The sequence below is a fragment of the Chiloscyllium plagiosum genome, chromosome 7, assembly GCF_004010195.1.
Source record: "Chiloscyllium plagiosum isolate BGI_BamShark_2017 chromosome 7, ASM401019v2, whole genome shotgun sequence".
Classification (NCBI taxonomy): Eukaryota; Metazoa; Chordata; class Chondrichthyes; order Orectolobiformes; family Hemiscylliidae; genus Chiloscyllium; species Chiloscyllium plagiosum.
This window is the reverse complement of record NC_057716.1, coordinates 438,391-445,706: the sequence shown is the minus strand read 5'-3', so window position 1 is coordinate 445,706 and position 7,316 is coordinate 438,391.

Below are 7,316 nucleotides of genomic sequence, written 5' to 3'. Positions count from 1 at the left end.
CTTAAACATTTATGCAGCTAAAGGGAATGTTGGTTAAAGATACCGTAGTTAGTGCTTATTTTATTCCAGGCACACCAGCCTAGGAGCACATCCTTCCTGTATCTATCCTCTCGAGCTCTTGAAGATTTTTGTTCATTTGAAGTGTTTCATGTTTAGATACTCCAGAGAAGACAGCTTCAAGCTCCTCAATCTCTCCTGCCAGGGCAATGCTGCTGTTAGTATTCAATTCACTGGTGCATGTTACTGGCTGCTTCGTGGACTGGAACTGACAATTGAGACTGAAAGGTTACTGTATAAAATATCTTCAATGTTATTGCCAGACGTGAGTGGTTTTAGGAAAATGACCTTGACTTACGGGCATTGAGTGTCAGAGCACTTCCTGTTGTGGGGCATCCTGTTTAGATTCAATCTATTGATATCTATTAGAACTGACTTGCAGTGGCTCAAAGTGGTCAGAGCATTATGGCTGTCATCGAAGCTGGTAACAAACTTCCCATGGTTTCAAAATCGTAAATGATAGAGTAGGTACGAGGTCTGATGACACTGTTGGAGTACTGATGTTGTTGTTAATCACATTAACTCGGCAGGAGTTGACTGAATTTATATTGTCTCTTTCTGAATCTCAAGATGTCTCTCTGGGCAATATGTCTCCAATAAACAGCAATGTGACAATGCACAGGGATCATCTGTTTTGATTTAAATTGGAGTCCAGCCTTGGTCAACAGCCAGTGTGGAGTTTGCACATTCCCCTATGATTGTGTGGGCCCCCTCCAGGTGCTCTGGTTTCCTTGCACAGTTCAAATATTTGTGGGTTAGGTGGGTCATTTGTGCGAAATTGTCCACAGTGTCCAGGATTGTGCAGAATAGGTGGATCAGCCATGGGAAATGCAGTGGTACAAGGATGGAGTGCTCCAGGTGGGATGCTCTTTGGATGGTTGGTGGGGTTTGATGGGTCAATTCTCTCATGCCACACTGTTGGGATTCTATTCTATGATTGAGGATAAAGGCTATTCTATGATTGAGGATAAAGCAGGGTGTCCTTGGAGAAGGAGCATGTGGTATGTATCAATGCTCTCGATGCCTTTAGATGGGGTACTGGGCTAATGGTCGGATACTTGGTAGTGTGGATGAGCAGAGGGATCTTGGTGTCCATGTACACAGATCTCTGAAAGTTGCCACCCAGGTAAATAGTGCGGTGAGAGAGGCATATGGCGTACTGGCTTTTATTGGTAGAGGAATTGAGTTCCGGAGTCCTGAGGTCATGTTGCAGTTGTATAAGACTCTGGTGCGTCCGCATCTGGAGTATTGTGTGCAGTTTTTGTCGCCATACTATAGGAAGGATGTGGTGGCACTGGAACGGGTGCAGAGGAGGTTTACTAGGATGTTGCCTGGTATGGTAGGAAGTTCGTATGAGGAAAGGCTGAGGCACTTGGGGTTGTTTTCAATGGTGTAAAGAAGGTTTAGGGGTGACTTGATGATTAGGGGTTTAGATAGGGTTGACCATGAGAACCTTTTTCCACGTATGGAGTCAGCTATTACGAGGGGGCATAGCTTTAAATTAAGGGGGGGTAGATATAGGACTGAAGTTGGGGTAGGTTCTTCACTCAGCGAGTCGTAAGTTCATGGAATGCCCTGCCAGTAGCAGTGGTGGACTCTCCCTCTTTATGGGCATTTAAGCGGGCATTGGATAGGTATATGGAGGATAGTGGGTTAGTATAGGTTAGGTGGGCTTGGATCGGCGCAACATCGAGGGCCAAAGGGCCTGTACTGCGCTGTATTCTTCTATGTTCTATGTTCTATGTTCAGTACTTGAGTACTCGTGACAATAAATCTAAATCTAGAACCATGATTGAAAGGATGAAATTCGCAGCCAAACTTTACTCCAGTCAGTTTGTGGAGCACAATACTATATCAGAATTGATTGCTCCTCTGGCCCACTTATTGCTCACTATCTCCCACTCACTGACCCTTCTATGTTCTATGTTCAGTACTTGAGTACTCGTGACAATAAATCTAAATCTAGAACCATGATTGAAAGGATGAAATTCGCAGCCAAACTTTACTCCAGTCAGTTTGTGGAGCACAATACTATATCAGAATTGATTGCTCCTCTGGCCCACTTATTGCTCACTATCTCCCACTCACTGACCCTTCTGTATGCTGTTTCTCACCCATCACTTTTTTTCTCCCTGATACTTTTACTTACAGCTTCCTTCCCAAGCACTGCCTCCCTCCTGCTTCCTCTTCATGGCTTCTCTCAGGTAATTATTTTCAGATTTTTATTAAATTCAATTTTCACCATTTATTATGGTGGGATTTGAGCCCTTGTCCCCAGAATGTTAATCTGGAACTATGTATCACTTGTCCAGCAATAGTACAATTACACCACTGCCTTCCTGATTATCTATTAAAGATAGAAAGGCTTCTTGTTTGTAGTGTGCAGTTCCCATTAATAACCACTAACTCAGTTTTAAAAAATATAACATTGGTCTGTGCTGTATCAGCTAATCACAGCTGAAGTCTTGATAGGAACAGGATAAGATCAAGTCTGGATCCTGGTCTGGGGAGGAAACAAAAATGACCATTGCTTCCCTTTGAAATTAGAATTTAAAAGTTACAGCCCATAAGGCAAAAATAAATAATCACTTCAATGTTAGTCTTGAGGTTGTCACCAGACTAGTTGCACTTATAGAGACAATTTTTTTAAAATTGCAATCTGTCCTTTTCTCAGATTGCTATAGTAGAGTCATACAGCACAGAAACAGACCCTTCGGTCCTACCAGTCCATGCCAAACATAATCCCAAACTAAACTAGTCCCACCTACCCACTCCTGGCTAACATCCCTCCAAACCTTTTCCATTTACTTACCTAAGTGTCTTTTAAATGTTGTAACTGTGCCTGCAATCATCACTTCCTCAGGAAGTTCATTCCATAAGCGAACCAGCCTCTGTATAAAATATTTGAACCTCATGTTTTTTTTAAGTCTCTCTCCTCTCACCTTAAGTATGTGTTCCTTAGAGTTGAAACCCCCATCCTAGGGAAAAGGCACCTACCATTAACCACAACTATACCCCTCATGAGTTTATAAACTTCTGTAAGGTCATCTCTCAGCCTCTTACACTCCAGTCTATCCAGCGTTGCTTTATAGCTTAAGCCTTCCATACTGGCAACAGGAGAAAGTGAGGACTGCAGATGCTGGAGATCAGAGCTGAAAAATGTGTTGCTGGAAAAGCACAGCAGGTCAGGCAGCATCAAAGGAGCAGGAGAATCGACGTTTCGGGCATAAGCCCTTCTTCAGGAAACCTGGCAACATCCTAGTATATCTCATTTGAACCCTCTCTGGCTTGCGAACAGAATTGGACACTGGACACAGTACTTCAGAAGATGTCTCACCAATGTTCTGTACAACTTCAACATGACTTCCCACTCCTATACTCAAACGACTGAGCAATGAAAGCAAGTGCAGTAAATGCCTTTTTAACCATCATGTCTATACGTGGCGCAAACTTCAAAGAATTATTTACCCGAAGCCTTATGTCCCCCTGTTCCACGATACTACCCAAGGTGTAAGTATTAATTGTAGAAGCCTTGCCCCTATTTGTTGTACCAAAATGCAATACCTCATATTAATCCAAATTGAACTCCATCTGTCATTTTTCAGCCCATTAACCTATTTGATCATGATCCTTTGCAATCTTAGAAAACCTTCTTCACTGTCTACTATGTCACCAATTTTGGTGTCAACTGCAAACTTACTGACCATACCTTCTATATTCTCATCCAAGTCATTTATATAAATGACAAACAATAGAGGACCCAGACCAATCCCTGTGGAAACCGCTGGTCACAGGCCTGAGTGCAAAAAGCAGCATTCCACCACCTCTCTCTGTCTCCTGTCATTAAGCCAATTGGCAAGCTCACCCTGAATCCCATTACCAATTAGTATACCATGCGGAACCATGTCAAAGTCTTTCCTAAGGAACAAGTAAACAATGTCTACTGCTCTGCCTTCATTAATCTTTTTGGTAACTTCCTCAAAAAAACTCAATCGAGTTTGTCAGAGACAATTTCCCTCACACAAAACCGTACTGACTACTCCCAGTCAGTTTTTGCCTCTCTAAATGTTTATAACTCCTATCTTTTAGAATCACCTCCAACAATTTACCCACAACTGAAGTCAGACTCACAGGTCTATAGTTTCCCGGATTCTTCTTACAACCTTCCTTAAACATAGACACAATATTAGCCATCCCTCCAGTCAACAAAATTAACTCTTTTTTTTTTCATTTTTAAATTGTCTGTTGAATTCCAACTTGTAAACAAGATTGTACCCAAACTTTCAAAAGGATTACTGACAGAGACATGCTGTTAATGAGTTCTGCAGACCTTCTTGATGTGACTTCCTTTCTGTAACAGACAAACACATGTCCTGGCTCATTTAAACTTGTTTTCCTCAGCGAAGGTCTCAGGTCTTAAATATGTCAACGGACTTCAATTTAATCGACCATATTTTATAACTCCATGACATCATTCAGTGCTCAAGGAAGTAAAGGACTCCCACACTGTGATTGCCATTTTGCTATTTAAACTCCAAACACACATAAAGGTTATTATATGTGCATTCAAATTGATATTGCGATCACACTCCCAACAATAATATTTCTCAATTTGCTAATCAGAAATATTATTTGTCATATCTGGATTCAGAATTCAATTCAAGTTGTGAATGCTTTAATTGGCAAATGCTGTGTTTGAGATGTGTATATGTGGCTAATCCACTGTCAGTTCCAGCAAAAATAATCATGTTTTTCAGGAGGGGATAAAAAAGGTCTAACATATATTCAAATGATAAAACTGAGCTTTAAAACTGATTCTCAAAAATGCAAGAATGTGTACAAAAGAAATTGTGGTCACATTTAAATCTCAAGAGCAATAGGAAAATCTCTGTGAATAAAGATGGGAAAGGATATGTTCTTGTCTTTGCCTCTCTTAACCATGTCAAAGCTCTACATGCAATGTAGAATGGCTCACTAGAGTGGGAATTGTAATTTGGTTTAATGATTTGCATTTTTGGCAATGATTTAACAAAATCTCACCAGGCTGCTTACCTCCTTGGTCTCCAAAACTTGATCTTACATAACATCTGAATGCTTGTGACAAAAATCAATGATGTTATGTCTGCATCCTGGAGGCAGACAGTTTAGTCAGAGAACAGAATGAAATTGGTGCACAACTTATTTTAAATTAAGTCAAAATTTATACGAGTGATTTCAATCTCATAGAGGCTTGTGTGAAGTGGGCTATAGTAACAGATGTGGTAGAACATATAAGAAGCCTGGCAAGGGCTATCTCAATGTTGATCGCAATTCACTGTGCTTTTCAATCATGTTTTGAGTGTCAAGGTGAGATTCTCTTTACAGAGCAGTGAGTTAACGCTTAAACAGAATTATTGCTTATTAATAATCTGATTGACTGTACATCTCACCTCATTAATATGCAGCATTCTGTCTCCTGCCATGAGCAAACACGGAAGTCAGATGGACACCAGATGATGTTAGCTTGCTGCTGGCTGCAAACAACCTTCATATTGATGACAATGCAACAGCATCTCAGGGCACAATCCATGAGTACAGCTGCATGTATCTCTTTTTCACGAACCTTGGCATCCGATAATTGCCAAAACCTCAGGATTCTCATATCATCTTTCCAGTCCAGTTGCACTGTGCTTAGGAAGTTAAGACCCAACACTGCAGGGTGCACTGGCAGCTAGCTTTGAAAGTCTTGCTGGAAGGGCACAGCATGCACAGCTCACGAATTGGACCAAGCTGCATCTCAGGCTCATTGATTAGTGCACACTCACTTAGTGCCAGATCAGATGCACACAGTATTGTTGCCTTGCCTTGCCATGCCTACTGGCACAGTTTCACAATCTGGCAGCTTGCCTTTGATGGGACTTTGGCTCAATCTACCAACTTACTTTCTTCTATGTGTGAGCCAAGTCCTGCGTGTTCTTTAAATGAAGCAATAGGAGAAGATATTCGGTCTCACACTCTTAATTTATTTTAAACAGTAAGTGGATAAAGCATTCAGAGCTCTGGGTCTAAACCTTTCTGTCCCTGACAAACTACAATGTGTGCCAGTTCAAAAAGTGAGACCCCGTTCTGTCCCTGACCCAGTCTTTTATACAATAAAAAACATCATACAAACACTGAGGTAGAATTATCTTCTGATTGGCTATTGATTTGACTCCATTCTCCGCCTCCTCGCATTCCCGGATGTCCGACCCCACGTGACCTTCTTTTGCCCGCGAAACGGAGCATCACGTGACCTCCTCGCACTCTTCCGGGGCGCGAAACGGAACGTCACGTGACCTCCTTCTGCGTGCGTTACACAGCGTCACCACAGGCTTCCGAATGCTGAATACATTTACACTCGCAGCCAGCCTTCTAACGGAGCATCACGTGACCTCCTCGCACTCTTCCGGGGCGCGAAACGGAACGTCACGTGACCGCCTTCTGCGTGCGTTACACAGCGTCACCACAGGCTTCCGAATGCTAAATACATTTACACTCGCAGCCAGCCTTCTATTTTACAAGTAAGCCATATATTTACAAGTCCCCCTTTTGGTCTCATAAAAATGAGACCAACCAACCAACCAGTTCTATACATCACATTCACTCTCCGATGCATAGTCTTCCCTTCTTACCAAAGCCATGGTTTCCGTCTCCATCTGTGACATCTGGTAGGGCGGGGAGCCTTCCCTTCAATTGCTGTAATAATTACCCTGTTCAACAAAGATCTAATACAGGGAATACAACAACATCCACATAACACTAACACAATGATCATACCAACGAGGGACATAAACACAGAGACAATTAATCCTTTCCATTTCCCAAACCATGAGTCAAAAATGCCTCCTAGAGGGTTGTCAATACCAGAATGTTCATGCATTTCTTCAGACAAGGTTCTTAGTCCTTCCAGGGCTCTGGTTACCGAGCAATCGGGTGCCGTATTATTGGGGATAAACGTACAACATTGGATAAACGTACAACACTCCCCCCTTTTCCGTTAACAACATATCTAAGGCTATTCTATTTTGTACTGTCATCAATGAAGTCGCTGCCAATTGTTCAGAGAGTCCCGTCACCGCAACTCTAGTTCTATTAGCTAGCCTAAGTGCATTGTAATGTACATAATTAATTCGGTCAACGTTTTTATTCGGCGTAACTGGGAATAGAACACTGATAATTGGGAGATTCTCAAATCCTGCTGCTATCTGGTCTGCCAATTTATATTCATCAGGTACACCGCG